Genomic DNA, 18,341 nt, shown 5'->3' on the forward strand with positions numbered 1-18,341 from the left:
TATCGGTTAACTACATAATTGCAATTATAAATTATGTTTTTATGTTTTAAAAAAAGAGTATGAATTAACCTGTTATGAAGCAAAAGGTACACTAACAAAACGAATTTAACACTACCTACTCAGAAGCTGGTCCTATAATAAATTGTTCTTATCACTACTTTTTACTTCTTTTTATCATGCATATTCATCAATGTATCTTTTATCATAAAGAAAACCAGTTGTATTACACATGATATTTGTTCAATTTTATTTCAGGCCAACGGCATACAGACCGGACTATATTTGATATGCAAACCAACAGACGGAAATCCGTATGCTTAACACTTCACTCAATTCAAAAGAATATACCATATGATGTACCTTTGTTTGTAAATGCCTGTAGATTGGATATTATATTGTCGATGTAAATAGTAATCATTCTTAAGATTTACATTTTTGTTAGAGTAATATTTGAGAAAACATAGGATACTCAAGGTGGATCATCACTAAATATTTCCTCATATAGAATTTTCTAATACTTTGCTATAGTTAACCATGCTTTTTTCAATGATATGATAAAAAGTATGGGTCAACGTGATATTTTGCAAACAACAAGATGTAAAGTTGCCCAATTTTGTATACAGTATTCATGAAACACAGTTTTTTGTGAACAACAAGTAATCTGTGTGAAAAAATTTAAAAATTAATAATGAGGGAGTAAGTTTAATAATATGTTTTAGAAAAAAAAAGTACGACCGAACTTGTTTCATTAACATTCTTTTATATTTTTTTACTACACGAGTTATCTACTTTTATATGGCTAAGTTGAACAAAAACATGATTCGAAAAAAAACTATTTTGTATGTGTTTAAACAGTCTCAATATAGAATATCTTGCTTATTTTTATTTATTTGAATATATAAACAATCCAACACATACATTGTCCCAAAAAGCTAGACCAATTGTGTACTGCTGTTTCACAATCCCAAATTGCGATATAACATTAGTTTACCTTAAATTATTACCAATTAATCATACACAAAATAATAGGCATGCGCATATGCAACAATTTTGAAAGCTATAATATTCTTTATCGGGATAAACATAAATTTCATTGCACAAGAACTTTCTATATTCTCAAAAAGAAGATATGAGGGTCAAAAGTAAAACCACACAGCTAACTTGCTACCAAAAGTTAGTGTCGCAAATCATCTTGAATTACACTGAATTAACTGCAATACCGCAATGCAAAAATTAAATAAACATATATTTAATTATCTTTAATCTTCTACGTGCAAATAGCTAATTCCATCCGTAAAGTCCTGTTGATGAAACGTGAAAAAGTTTACATCTGTATTCCTTTTCCTAAATAAACCTGCTAGTGTATTAATTTATCGTGTTTAAGGTAATACATTGTTTAAATATATCTGTCAAACAGACAACTCCGAAGATCATAAAAGAAATAAAGAAATCACAATATGCAGTTACCCCACAAACACTTTCAAACGTTTTATATACTTTCTTTTATACATAATACTTTCAAATCTGTATTTGTAAATATCTTTAAACTGTCAATAGCATGTAATTGATAAGTGTAAAGACATTATTTGATTTATTTTGTCTGATATCCGTATTTATTGAACGATAACAACTGAAAGAAAATAATGTTAGCATTCTTTGGTATCTTGGTGTGAGGTATCATAAACGATTTGGGTTACATTTTCTAAAATCAATTCTGTTTGAAAACAAAAGTAAATTTTTACGGTTTTTTTCCCATTAAATATGTATTTATATATTGTACATGTAATATTAACACTGTATGCTAATTTTTAATTAATCTTTTTACTTATTTATTCATGTATTCAAATGTTGCAAATGTATGTATTTTTAGCTTATTTCAATGTGTGTGCGTGGTGTACATTAAAGTAATGCAAGTGAAATAAATACATTGTACATTAACAACTGCACATTTTCCCTTTTATTAAACAAATGAAAAATCATAATATTTCATCATGACAATTCTATTCATTCAAGATTTGACACTGTCCCCTTATGTGAAGAAATAGTGTACTGCAATTGTTTACATAATAACATGTGATTAGTATCATTTGAATAAGAATGATGACTGAACTAATATTAATGTTTTATACTTGTGATTATGTGTTGCAATTCATAAATAAACATAATTTATTTATTTATTAATCGCAACACATAATCTCAAGTATAATTTTGAATAAATAGAATTGTTTTATATTTGTCATTTCGGGGCCTTTTTATATCTGACTATGCGGTATGGGCTTTGCTCATTGTTGAAGGCCGTACGGTGACCTCTACTTGTAAATATCTGTGTCATTTTGTGTACTTTTTTTGCAGATTTGTCTCATTGGCAATCATACCGCATCTTCCTTTTAATATAAACGTTTATTGTCCGGTAAAATCACATTTGTACTGTAATTGCACGAAGGAAGAAATGAAATCAATTGTGAAAACACCAGTCATCCACTTTGTAATTTATTCATTATAATAACTTATAAATAGGAGGTGTTAGGTTTTTTTGATCTCAGGGTTTTGTGACATTTTTACCAAGAAAAACGAATCATGTTTTCATTAATTTAAAAGGAACTAACATTTTTCTTTAAAACTTGAGAATCAGGATAGATTTTTAAAATTTTATCTCGCATAATTGTGCATAAAATCCGTGTTCTTGTTTTAGTAATTCAATCTGATAAATGGAGTAAAGACTTGTTTCTTGATTTCTATGTGTTTAAATAATACTGCATGTTTAATTCGTCAGTTTATTCTTTATCTATTATATTAATTTATTTTGCAATAATGTTATGTTTTTTTTCATATTCAAAAGTACAATCTGGGTTTTTTTTTTCATTCTCAAAAGATATAACAAACAGTCGCTCAAAACGATTTTATGTTGATATGTAATGTAATTAATACTCGGATCGTTAACAACTCAATATATTATTTCTTCAATATTGCGCAGACAATTAATATGTCCATTAATGATAAATAAGAATAACGCTTGACCTAGTATTAGAACACCAACTTTTCGATCAACAAAAACATTAAAAAAAAACAACATCACGTAAGAACTAAATTTAAGATGCCGGTTTGAATTAATGAACGATTGCACAAAAAAGCAAAGCATGCAAACAAACATCTTCAGATTATTAATTACGAGACAAGCAAGTAGCCATACTTTAAAACAGTTGTCTCATTGGCAATTATACCCCATCTTTTCATTTTTATATTCTTTAGAGATCATTGGTATCTGTAAACAGATTCAATTCACCACACATTCTGTTTTTTTTTTGGCAGAACTAGAAATAGAATGAATTAATTGAAAATAGTTCTGATATATCGTGATATTGTCGATCATCTTATGTGTTCATTCTCTTATATAGGTTTCTTTAAATAGAAGGGGTGGGATTTGACGTTTTGATAACATATTTATCAATCAATATACGTTCTCATTATCTACATTATTAAACATTTCTGACAAAAGGGTATGTTTATCAGCTGTTTCAACTTTAGTAAACGGTAAGATACTTCCGAAAGGACTTCTACTGTATATCGTAAAGGTAGGTGGAACTAAAATGCGAAGTTGTCAAATTAGATTATAAGCAGATAACATTTTATTTTATTTTTCTCATTTTTATCGTTTAGTTTGTTAGCGGACAATGTACGTCAACATTAGTGCAAGGACACTTGGATACTTATTATCTGGTTTGATAAGTCATAACATACTGATAGTATATACCGATCAAAAACAGCTCGTTTTTATAGAATATGACTCAAAATTGGAAATTTGGCTTGAGAAAAAGTAATTGACTTTTGTAAGATTATAGATTAAACTTTATTTTGAATTCTTATTGTAATTTATCGTTTGATCTTTAAATTTACATTAGTCTAATATCAAAGTATATGCACCCTCTAATTGTATTAAAACGTTGAAAATTGTTTAACATTAATGTATAAAATCTCATGTTTTTGTTGACGTGTTCGTGTTACGATTTTCCAAATCGTCGATTCCAAAATGATTGGTTTCGGTATTGCCTCATCAAAATAGGTCTGTTACACTGCGTTAGTTATTGTTTGTCTATTGAAGAATTTAATAATGGTTTTAAGTAATTTACAGTAACGAAATCCCTGACTAAAAAAGTTACCAGTAATATATAGATTACGTTCATTATAAACCAAAGAAACGTGCATAGAGAACGAGTTGTGATATATAAACATCGTAAGATGGTGCAAAAGGAATATTACTATCCACAAATGGAAAATTAACAATAGCGAAAGAAAAATCGTCCCCTTTGTCCTAAATTTTTCTGTAGAGTTTCCCGTGTAAAACTGAAATATATAAATCTCAGAAAGGCATGTTATTACCGTTATTATGTTAATTTCTCCTTACTATCATTACCATCAGTTATTTCGTCATTTGATATTTGCCCTACTGAAAATAGTTGTATTTTTACATCCTATTTACTATTTCTTTTGTTAGATATGTGAAATATGGTAGTACACAAAACCTTTATTAAAGATAGCAAAACTGTAACATGTGTAATAACGTTTGGATATGTTATAAGAAATGCATATTGTTGTTGTTGGGATGTACAAGTACTTGGCCACGTCCACTGTGTGTTTTTGTTAGATGAATTTCTACATGTATCCATCTGATGAGTTGAGCCTTTTTCTACTATTTTTTATTTGTTCTTACGTTGTACGGTATAACCACTGTCCAAGGTTAGGTGAGGGTTGAGCGCTCGTTAACATGTTAAACCCCACCACTTTCTGAATTTGCATGTCCCAAGTCAAGAGCCTGTAATTCAGTGGTTGTTGTTTGTTTCTGTGTTACAAATTTGTTTTTCTTTCATAACTTTGTATATAAATTAGGCCGTTTGTTTACTCGATTGAATTGTTTTATATTTGTCATTTCGGGGCTTTTTATATCTGACTATGCGGTATGGGCTTTGCTCATTGTTGAAGGCCGTACGGTGACCTCTACTTGTTAATATCTGTGTCATTTTGTGTACTTTTTTTACAGATTTGTCTCATTGGCAATCATACCGCATCATCTTTTTTATATAAACGTTTATTGTCCAGTAAAATCACATTTGTACTGTAATTGCACGAAGCAAGAAATGAAATCAATTGTGAAAACACCAGTCATCCACTTTGTAATTAATTCATTATAATAACTTATAAATAGGAGGTGTTAGGTTTTTTTGATCTCAGGGTTTTGTGACATTTTTACCAAGAAAAACGAATCATGTTTTCATTAATTTAAAAGGAACTAACATTTTTCTTTAAAACTTGAGAATCAGGATAGATTTTTAAAATTTTATCTCGCATAATTGTGCATAAAATCCGTGTTCTTGTTTTAGTAATTCAATCTGATAAATGGAGTAAAGACTTGTTTCTTGATTTCTATGTGTTTAAATAATACTGCATGTTTAATTCGTCAGTTTATTCTTTATCTATTATATTTTGACCACATGTAACACATTTATGTGTCTGAGCGTTTTTAATAAATCTTGTAAACTCTTGTTATCTTGTATAAAATCTTAAAGGAATATTTGTGATTTTACTTTTTAAGATAGACAAAGGTATAGAAAACCCCGATTGACAACAAACACAATTACTATCAAATGATGTTTAGCAAAATGCATTTTAATCGGGATAAATAATGACTTGACAGAGATTATTATTTTAAGCCTTGGAGCACTTTTCCTTGAAACATCGTATCATCCGGTTTGAAAAGAATGACCTATCGTTCTGCATGAAAATAACTCCATATAAGTTACTATATTCCTGAAACTACACATTATTGTCATGAATAAACTCACCATAACTTGACTTTTTTTCAGTTGTTAGAAAAAAATGAATTTTGGTTTCAACCATAGATTTTAGAATATATAGCAAAAACAAAAGATGATTTTTTTATTTTTACACACATGTATACACATATATATAGCTGCATACAAAACGTGCATTCAAATTAATATCATTCATAAAAAACTGTAAAATGAATAATATCATTTTAGGTTTTAAACAAACATATGGATTTCATATTATTACTACGTACATATAAACTTTTAATTTATCAAAATGATAAATAGTTTATCAATGCTATCAATCATCACAGTAAGGATCCTTCAAGTTTTGAGACCTATTTGATCTCAAACCTGATTGTTCAAATAATTTGAACGTCATAAAAAAATATGTACGGCATGACAGATCCGCAATCAAATTCTCATGACATAACATGTTTTTCAAAACAGTATGCGTAATATTGAAATATATTGAAACATCACTTAGGTAAACCAAATCCTAATGTTTGCTTCTATATACATTACGTTCAAAAATATACCTATAATTGTAAGGCAATGTTGTGACAGTTAAGAGATAAGCATTGAGCTTCGTACTTTAATACTTAAATAGTGAAAAGATTTAAATAAGTTGAAAATGCTCTTCAACAATGTTTTATATAAAAAAAACTAACATTTAAAGCTTTATACGGATCAGTAGGCATGCGACTCAGGGCACTAGCTGAATTCATGAGCGAAGTCCGACCCCGTAACACATATGTTATTTTGCAAACGTTCTTTTATATCTGCCACTAGTATATAAATGTATCCTGCAATGTAAATATATGGATTATTATATTTTTATTTAAGAATTAATTAAATACTTCTTTAATACTTTTATTGGGGAGTAAAATCTTTGACCGAAGCACATTTTGATTGAAGCGCGAAAGGGCTTCATACTAAACGTGTGCGCACGATCAACTCTTTTACAATCATATAAAGTTATAAAAAGATGTAGTCAATTCTTACAATTACATTCTTATGATACAGCCATGAATATAAGAGGTTTACACAACTTTTTTTTTCTATTCATTGTTTTAAAATTGTCGTGCTTAGCACTTACACTCAAAGCTGTTATATTCTACACGTTAATAAAAGGTGATATTTTGGTGCCTTGCAATTGTTGTCAGCCAAACAAATAATAAATCTATAAGGATGTTAATAAAACATACATGACAATACTGCGTTGAAAACCTCTTCATGGCCTTGGGCTGTTTTCTACTCTTTGGTTGGAATGTTGTCTCTTTGAGACATGCCCCATTTCTATTCTCAATTTGATGTAATGAAGTATTTTAATGTTATTTCTTTTTTAAGCTTTGTATTACATGTATTAACAAAACGTTCGTTTGTCAAAGAAAACCAGCATACCTGTGGTGTATTGATGAGGGCGTTATAAATAAGACTTAGATACACACATTGGAAATAATATCTCTCTCGAACATATTTTGATCAAAATCGTTTTCTGGCATTTGTTCAACAACTATTCAACAATGTTCACAAAACACGAAAACAATATTTACTTTATATTTACATGTATGCTTTAGTATACAATTCAAGTATCGTGTATTTCATCAGAATAAAATAAATTATTTTTTATAGACAGTATAGTCAAAACAAGTACTTTTTTTTAAGTTACTTATATAGGTAATTTTTGTTTTTGAAAATTATTAAATTAATCAACAGAGTTATCTTAAATTTCAACAGAAGCATGGACTAAATGTAGTTCTTTATAAATTTTCACACCATTATATCATAAAATAAAAATTTATTAAATTTGAGAGGAATATAGAGAGAAACGGTTACTTTAAAAAATGATTACAAAAATATTACATGAATAAGTAATGTTATACATCTTTGAAAGAATTAGAAATTGCAATTATTTAAGGAACATATGTACATGTTTTGTGTTACAAATTATAAATAACTTCAAGTCTTAATTAAATCACAAGTTTCTATCTATTTATATCTGTTTACCTGCAAGATTTTAGATGAAAAAAAATATTTGAGTAGTCCAAAGAGACCATTGTTTGACCTAGAAGCGTAGGAAATTGATTTTTATAACTATCCTTCAAATGTTTAAAAGATGCGTATAAGTAATCAGTAAAATAAATATTTTCATTTCACAACAATTTTAAGATACATCTGCTTAAACCTTTGACCAATCCCCAAACAGTAGTAATATTTATCAATTTGTGGATTTTGTGGATCTTTCCTATCCTCTCTCTCTCTCTCTCTCTCTCTCTCTCTCTCTCTCTCTCTCTCTCTCTCTCTCTTTGGTACTTTATACATGCTTTAATCAAATATTTCACATATGAACCTTAAACTAAAAAAAAAAATATATGCAATAAATTCATATCCAGAACTTTATCTTTTTGTACACTTATTTCAATAAATATATTTAAAAGCTTTCCAAGGAAGACTGCAATGCCTCCAATATTTTCTCTATGCATTGTTTTCCATATTGTGGCTAATTGCGGCAAGCTTAAGAGGAATATTCTAAAACGACCGTCCGTGCATTGTTTCGTAACACTATAAAGGACACAAAAACCTTACACTAACTTCCAACAATCATACAAATGGTAGTACAGTGAGGGTTAGAAACTTTTTTTTTTAAAGTCAAAGGACAAAGTCATACTACTAATATTAAGTAAGTACGAAATTCGAGACAACTGACATGTTACAATACCAGTTTTTTTCATTATCATGCCTTATACCCTCATGTAGTTCCAATTTTGTAATTTTGTAAAGGAAATTAAATTGCCAACCAAAAATATGGATTACATATATATGATGATAGATGTGTCGAGAAGACCCATTACAATTTTTAAAGGGTAAGTAATAAAAATGTTTTTTGTCTTCTTTATATTCTAAATTATTAAACTTGGAAGCTTTTTGAAATCTGATGTAAAAGATCACAATATGACGGGAAGTTCATCTGGTTAAAGACAAAAAAGTTGACAACCAAGTACTATTCCATTGACATTTAGTCGTTATCTGCTTTCCTGTTCTTATTTTGTAATTATAATATGATAATGCTGGAAATATGAACAAGAAGAAACCGATTACAATAATGTGCTTAATTCTAATATTCGTGTTTTCTTAGACATATATTTATTTGCTCGATAGATGCCAGACATTTCAAACAAAAATAAAACAATATAATCACCTGACAACTGACATAAGTAATCCAAGCTACACGATGGCATGACTTCTATATTATCGATACCAAAACTACACAATACCAAAGGAATGTGCATCGGACAAATCAAAGTGTGTTTATTTCGGTACATGTGACAATGTAACATAAAGCTTTTAAAATCATTAATGGTGTTAGATTTATTTCTGCAAAAGATGTCGAATCTGTATTTCTTTATTTTTAAAGATAACCTGTTACACCTCGACAGTAACATAGATACATCGAATTCCCATATCAAATCAGTATTTGATATATAAGTTTGGTCATTGTAAGAAAAGGAAACTGTGTAAACATGTACATATCAATGCCAGAAAAAAGTTAAGGAATGATCAACCAAACAAAATACAAAAATCTTTTTAATGGTGTTTAAATATTAAAAAGTATTTATACAGATTTCAGGCTACTGCCCGGAGTGTACATTGGGCATGTTGGAGAATGTAATTAACAGAGACAAACAAATTAATTTAAAACTGTAAACATTAATTTTACAAAAGCAATGTGATATCTTCATTGTAAGCCGAAAGATGGTGTCATGCAGCAAAACATCACGATATTGCAGTGCGCTTGTTTTGTTGTTTTTTTGTTGTTTTTTTGTTATCATATACAATATGAGTTATATAAAAAAGAAGATGTGGTATGATTGCCAATGAGACAACTCTCCACAAGAGACCAAATGACACAGAAATTAACAACTGTAGGTCACCGTACGGCCTTCAACAATGAGCAAAGCCCATACCGCATAGTCAGCTATAAAAGGCCCCGAAATCACAAATGTAGAACAATTCAAACGAGAAAACTAACGGCCTAATTAATGTACACAAAAATGAACGAAAAACAAATATGTAACATAGATATAAGAAGATGTGGTATGAGTGCCAATGAGACAACTCTCCATCCAAGTCAAAATTTAAAAAAGTAAACCATTATAGGTCACAGTACGGTCTTCAACACGGAGCCTTGGCTCACACCGAACAGCAAGTTGGAAAGGGCCCCCAAAATTACTAGTGTAAAACCATTCAAACGGGAAAACCAACGGTCTAATCTATATAAAAAACGAGAAACGAGAAACACTTATGAACCACATCAACAAACGACAACTACTGAACATCAGATTCCTGACTTAGGACAGGTGCAAACAAATGCAGCGGGTTTAAACGTTTTAATGGTACCAAACCTTCACCCTTTTTCTGAAACAATAGTGTAACATCACAACATAGAAAGACACACTATAAAATATCAACTGGAATAGCTTAACTCAATCAAAGGACATATTAACACCATTGAACACACACTGAACAAATACATTTGACCTATGATACAATGTAAATACAAAATAAATAAACTAAGGGAAGAATAATAAAAGTAACATGTTATATCGGTATGAAATGTTAAACAATTAAAGAAAAACAATCTGCTCGACAAAAATATCAGCCGTTTGCAATAACTTTAAACACAGGTAAATGAAAATAATTTTGTTGTTAGGTATACGTATACAGTACCAATAGAGAAAGGAAATATTTTTACAAAATAAATAATTTTGATGTTCATAGTACGAAGTGAAAATTTATAGTAATACCAAACACTTATAAAAGCTGGTATATAGACCAGATTTAACCCTGAATAACATTAAATAACATAAAAGCAATACATAAGTATCAACAGGTCAAATAATCAAGAAAGTACGATTTGAGAGTACTCGCAGTTACTGACAGCTAGTTAAAAGCCAAAACAATTAATAATAAAAAATCATGCATCAGAGACTAAAATCAACTAAAACACATCCCAGGGATTTAGTATTTTAACGTCATGGACAGTCAAAGAAGACATGACTAGTGCAATGCCAAAAATAATGTTTACTATTCGGTTTTTTTTTCTTGCAGTAATTATGTTTTTTTTTTCTTTTTTTTTTGCAATGTATCTATCAACAATGAACTTGTTAATATTGAAATAAGGTAATTCACGAACCAAGATATTGTCCATCTTTTAAAATAAACTGAAATGATTGTCACACATTTATCAGAGATTATATATTCAATACATTTAATATTGATACACAGCGATAAATCTGAACATGATAATTCGACTATTTCAAAAATCTGCACGAATCGAGTCATTCTTATAATTTTTTTTACAAAATGATGATGTCATATACTTTTGAGTTTTCGCAAAATAAGTGTGTAATGTGTGTTTCGGGGATTATGTAAGATCACATATCCTTTCTTCAGCAATTCGATAGCAATCAATCGTTTGTGAGATACCACATACAAACTATGCATAGGGGTAAATTCAGTAACAAATCTCACGTTGACATCAATGCATCCCTATTTATATATTAACATTTGTTCTTTGTGTAGATCAATAAATTAGAAACTTTGATGTATCATTTTTTTTTATTCTGAATGCAGCCTCATCTTTTGCTACAATCCAAACATTCTGTGGACTATTCGTCAGGCATTGTTTAAAACAAAATAGATTTGGACTTAATTCCTTCAATGACCTCCGTTACTTTTTAACCCTGTAGTAAACAAAAACATTCAGCATTTATCTTTTTTTCATTTACCCTAAATTTGTTCAATCTGATCAATAATTTTTTTAAATGTATTAACCATTCAATGAAGCACAGGTCCTCAATATTTCCAAGAGAGCTCTCCTTCAAAGGAAGGGTGTTATTGATGACGTATATCTATTTACTGAAACTATCATTATATTTACTTCACGGTGTGCACAAGAGTTATTGTCCTTGATATTACCCAATATAAAATGACATATTTTAAAATAAGTAATATATAACAGTTTCATGTGTTTTTTTCAAGCATTTGATATTTGGTCTTATAATATTTCACAGTCCAACGGTAGAATAACATACCACGGTTAGTAAAGGTATAGAACCACTAATTAAGGCCTGGTCGGAAAGAACATACAAGAAAGTAGTTCATATTTTAAACAAAATAGTTCCTAGCATAGCTGTATCTTTGTCAATAGGTGGAGTATTTGGGTAGTTTTTGGTATCAAATGAAAGCTTGGGACTTGGAATCACTGTAGAACCCTTGTTGAAAGTTTCTTTTGAATAATAAAGAAGTATATACAATGTTAATAAGAGGGCACATTTGCCCTGTTGTTCAGATCAGAAGTACCTGTTTTGTACTATCAAACTTCCGGGAACCAGTACTTTCTAATATGCAAATAAAGGCATGTTGAATTTTTCAGCACAAGTCAGGATAAGGTTTAGTTTTGACATGAAATAACTGCTACTTTATTTGAACTTAAGACAAAGTAGCCATTAATGCTTGAAATTGCAGAATTTAACATAGAAAGCAACGGGGCTATGAATTAGTGGTTTTATACCTATTACTGAAAGGCATGTGAAATTCTATTTTTAGAAATCATACCCTTTACAATAAAAATTAGTCACATTTGTTGTCAGTTATCATGTTTTTTATTTTTATTTTTTTTAAATTATGTTGGAGACAAATTACAACCCTCAAATTGCTACAATAAGGTATTTCAGCCTTTTTTTATCATTTAGCATGCACACAGTTAAGATTTTACCTGAAGTTTAAATTTTTGCATTACCTAAGACTGAAACCAATGAAACATGTATATTATGACTTGTTAATAGTATAAATATTGCTTTTGGTCAAATTATCTAGTGAGTGTTCATTTTTTATTGGGTTTCTTAGTGAATCATTTATTTCAAATGAAATTGATGTATACTTATATAGGATTTCCAAAATCCCACTTAAAATGCATTTTATAACCAGTTTAGCAAGTTGTTTAGCTGGGAGATACATAAATTGCTCTTGTTGATCCATGTTTATACATAAAGGTATGTTTTTTACCAAATCACTCTCCTTTTTCAACATGTAGAAAAAACGGGGGGTCAAAATTATCTATTATTTTTTATGTTTGGACCACTGTATTTATATTCAAGGAAGAATCTTTGATGAAGATAAGGCACATATGTAAGGACACTGTTATTTGAGTAGATATTAACAAATAAGGACTGGTAAACATTGAAAAAGTGTCATATCTGTCATTATAAGTATACATATGGAGTTTTCTTTGTATAACGCATATGTTACTACCAGTCCAATTTGAGCTTGAATTCAGTGATATTGTGTTTTGACTAAAGCTTTATGTGTTTTTCTATGCTAGAAATAGATCATAGAAGGAAATTAAGTCTAGCAAAAGTCAATATAACAAGTTAAGTGCTGGTATAGGTATAGAACCACTAATTAAGGCCTGGTCGGAAAGAACATACAAGAAAGTAGTACATATTTTAAACAAAATAGTTCCTACGCATAGCTGTATCTTTGTCAATAGATGGAGTATTTGAGTAGTTTTGGTATCAAATGAAAGCTTGGGGACTTGGAATCACTGTAGAACCCTTGTTGAAAGTTTCTTTTGAATAATAAAGAAGTATATACAATTTTAATAGGAGGGCACATTTGCCCTGTTGTTCAGATCAGAAGTACCTGTTTTGTACTATCAAACTTCCGGGAACCAGTACTCTCTTATATACAATTAAAGGTATGTTGAATTTTTCAGCACAAGTCAGGATAAGGCTTAGTTTTGACATGAAATAACTGCTACTTTATTTGAACTTAAGACAAAGTAGCCATTAATGCTTGAAATTGCAGAATTTAACATAGAAAGCAATGAGGCTATGAATTAGTGGTTTTATACCTAAAGGGAATACTCTCTCACCACATACAACATATATATGTATATTATTGTTTTCATCGTTGGGTTACTCTCTCGCTGGGTTTATTTCAAAGTTCCGTTACATCAGATCTCTCGTACTAGTGTTTAATTGTTGCTACTGATATATTTGGGTTGCTGCATCATTGAACTAAATTCTCAACTCTTTTTTAAATCTTAATGTAAATTTACAAGTGGACATTGCATTCATAATGTCAACAATTTAAAAGACAATGGGAAATTTTCTAATAAAAATGATAAACTCGTTTATCAATTATATGATTGATAACGAAAACAACTTCATCATATATATGAGTTAGGTTATCTTTAAACCCCTTCTTTACATACAAGTGTTTATTGAAATATAATTCCCTTCATTCAACATTCTGATTTATATTAAAAGGACACTATGATTAATAATAATTTAGGCATTTATTAATACTTAGTGGTTAAGAAGGTCATGGGAAAAATTCTAGACTTTAGATATTGATAAATGTAGTATTGCTTTAATCTGTTATCTAAACTACTAAAATAACGCGATCCAATTTGTTAGTCGGCATGACGTAAAAACGACGAATAAAAAAATTCAACTGTATATGTAACTTAAATAGAACAAATGTGTTTATTTTCAGGCCATTTTGTTTTCAACCAAATTTGTATTACAAATAATCAACATGTTTCCAGTCTAATCCGATACCGAATAGAAAAGTATATGTCCCATGTTACCAGTTACCTGCTGCTTAATGTGTACGTTCCGCCTTACAGTTTGTGATTTGCTATATACACGGATCATAATCACAGATTATAGTTAGAATACCAGGACGGATTCATACAGAAAAAATTTGAAAGCAGAGCAAACATGTGCACCTTATATTTAGCATGACTTTATCAAATGACAATAAAAAATATTAAAAATTCAAGCAAAGAAAAAGTCGTAGGTACTTTAATTCAGTCAAGGACCCGCGTTCTAGTAGTATATAATAAAACTAATTATATATTCTTTGACAGTATGCATATAGTTCTTTTTCAATTTGAACGTTATTCCTTGATCTTGATTCAAATCATAACTTTAATGTGTTATACAATAAAATATTGATATTTTTTTTACATTAAGGTACATAGAACGGTATAATCCATATTGGTGTGAAGCAGGGCATATTTGTTTACGTTGACAAAATAAAAATCTCGTTACACTTTTTTATGTGCACCCTGACGAAAAATAATTTAGGAACGCGAATCAGATGCACAACAATTCATTTAAAACGAGTAATATACAACAGAACTAGGTTCGGAACTAGTTTGTATTAAGTTATACGTGGTTATCATGCTTACAGTGTTATTTCATTTATCTTTTTTCAAAAGTATTTATTTCATTTTTAATCTCTCAAGCTTTTACGCTTTCGTTGTAATCGTTAGACAGGTGAAGTCGTGATCAAGATTTGTTCAAATGAATTTTGAAAATGAAGACTGTATAATAGGTCAATATCTCTTGGATGTAGTTTCTAGCTATATTCTTTGAACAAATTTTGAATGGAAAAAAAAAAAAAACGATTCGACGAATAAACGGGATAGGATCCATAACAATTCATAACAATGTGAAAACATATTTTTACAACTTGTACAAAATGAAGTATGTAACGGAAACTTATATAATTTGTTCTCCTAACTTTGGTCTTGCCTCTCTATCCAACCATATATATATACTCCGTGTAAAGACAAGCAGGATGCAATACCAGTACTTCAATTTTTTAGTTTAAATGGTCAAAAACTTTTGAAAATATCAAATTCGTTTTTGTAGTCGACATTTAACTTTCCCTTTAACCTTAGTGTTAGTACACAATAGGAAAATGCTGAACCAGTTTATAATATAAGTGCTGGATTGATATTTAGGGCAAACATTTGTATTTGCTGATTTATCCTCAATGAACACAGAATGTAGGAATAGTATGTAAATGTATGCCGGCCAAAAATATACTAGTACTCTAGATTCAGAGTTGTCAAAATCGAAGTTAAATTATTGAAAGACTGATTTTGAAGATTACAAATTAACGTAGTTGACCTGTCTAAAGTTAATTTTTTATGCAATCATAAAAACATTCATAAGACCAAGTCTGCTTTTCAATTTAAATTGATCTCGGTTTTCGGACCGGTAGAAGCAGTCCTAAAACCTGCCACAGGTTTACCTCGACCAATAAAAAAACATTATTGGTTATCAAGTTGACTTGCTGGAGAGGTTATGATTGCAGCCATTTGAACAGTTAGTATATTTTTTTTTTGTTCCCTATACAAGCAACGCGAAACTAGAATGTTTGCACTAAAATATAATATCACCAGGATTTTGATATGTAAAAAGGTAAAGAGGAATTCATTTTTCGTTATAAAATAACATAAGGCGGAAAATAAATTTAAGTTTAGCCGGGGTCGCACATTCACGATATTTACAGCCGTCCTTCACAGGACTATTCCCGATTAAAAGTTGACAAAAGTCTGATTAAGATCCTTTTAATCGTGGCTTGAAATTCAAACTTTAATTAAAATTTGTAAAAACAATTATTAACATCTCGACAACAATCAGATATTGTTCAGGAAGCGTCCTAATTCAGTTGTTTCCAGCCGAATTTGTCTCGATTATCTAGTTCTCAATCCGATTATAATCCGATTTGTATCTTTTGCATGGTTAATAACAACCGAATCTTTCCCGACCGCGTCCAGAGAGATCAAACCGTAATCCGCCGTTGACGGAAGATATCCGTTAGAAAACCGTCGCTATATTCAGGATGATCAGGTACTGTCGGAACGCAATCCTATCACCATTGCAAACGGCTTTGTCTGGACTTAGTCGTATTGTGTTCTGTAACTGTCGGGACTCTGACGTGGGTATCATTGCCGAATGTCATATTAATAACGGAACTTTCCGAAACGGTTAAAGAAAAGACGGTTCGCATTTGGCAAGATCTGGATGCAATCTGGACTCAATCGGCAAAAAAAAAAGGGCAATGACAAATATCTCCAGATCATGCCCGTTCTACAGGACACCGTCCAGAAAACACAAAACATTGTTATAATTTTGATCCGATACAGCAGAATCTGTCACGGCATAGTCACAATTGAAATCCGACTAGGCAAATCTAGAGTTTCCCAGAATGTTACAGGACGCACCTAACTGTCGGGGTGTTTGGTCGACCTATCACGATCCGTAGGAATCTGTTACGAACGTATAAGACTGAATCCGACATTATAGTGGCTGAACAAAGTCAAGCTATCTGCACTTTGTGTTGTTCGTTGTTATATGACTTTTTCTGTACAGGTTTTTTCCCGGTTTAAAACGAAGGCTTGCACAAATCAAACAATCTTTATCTTTTAAATGCCTGTCATTGTTTTAGAGTGATTTGCTCATATTGTCGTTTTTAATATTGAAATAACATAACGGTACCACTTTTAGTAGAAGAGGATCAGCTTCCCTTATGTAATACACTAATTCACCAGAGTTGTTTAGTATGGTTTGTGTCGCTCAATCTGTTTTTTTTTTTTTTTTGTGAAGTGAGTTATGGGCTGTCGCTTTATGCATTCTTTATTTAGGCAATGGACGTGATGTATCTGGTTTCTTTCTTGGGCTTACTATTTTCGATTCTGTGTGATAATAAGGCGATGCTAATCAGTATCAGCTGTAATTCACATGTGTAAAAATTGGGTTTTTTTTCAGTTCTGCTGTCTAGTTTTGTCATGTTGATACCCACAATGTATCTTGTTGGTACTATATATATTTATATTTTAATGAAGAATGATATTGTTTTCCATTTAACATAGTAATATATCACGACATTGCATATTATTTATTTAACGTTGTCAGTAGTTGATTACTAATTGTCTTGAATTCTTCAAAAGTAAATAAAACCGTAACATTTAAAATTAGTACACAAGTACAACGATAGAACACAACAGATGCATCTTCGGATTATTAAGTAATTTTGTTTGGATTTTTAACATGTTTAATTTTCATATATACTGTTAAGGCACCTGATTACTTCTCAACACTTATGCACAATCTCCTTACTGATACCAGGATAATAACGTTGAACTTCAGACGCGCGTTTCGTCTACAAAATACTTTTCAGTGACGCTCGAATAAAACAAATTGAAATGGGCAAATAAAGTACGAAGTTTAAGAGCATTGATGATTTAAAACTCTGAAAGATTTTTTCCATATACAACATAGTAATTATAAAAGGTCTTGTCTAAAATATGCATGGGAAATCTATTTTTTATATTTTCCAAAGTTATCATGTGGTTATGTTATCTTCAGACTATAAGTAAACCTGATCAATACCTACGTTCAAAATTAAATAAAAAATGTGTTTAAATATTCTAATTGTTGGTATTTCTGTAATCATGTCAATAACATTTGCCTTATTTTGCTTAAAATTAACGATTGATAACAAAAGATTACGCAAACCATGCATTTTGATTTTTCCTACTTTCCCTTTTTTTAACTAATGGGGTTGACTAAACTAATAAACCAAATTTAATAAGGATAATACTAAGTATAAAACAGTAGCATTATTTGACTGATTTCTATCTTACACTCC

Source organism: Mytilus californianus, unplaced genomic scaffold (genome assembly GCF_021869535.1).
Source record: "Mytilus californianus isolate M0D057914Y unplaced genomic scaffold, xbMytCali1.0.p SCAF_10, whole genome shotgun sequence".
Classification (NCBI taxonomy): domain Eukaryota; kingdom Metazoa; phylum Mollusca; class Bivalvia; order Mytilida; family Mytilidae; genus Mytilus; species Mytilus californianus.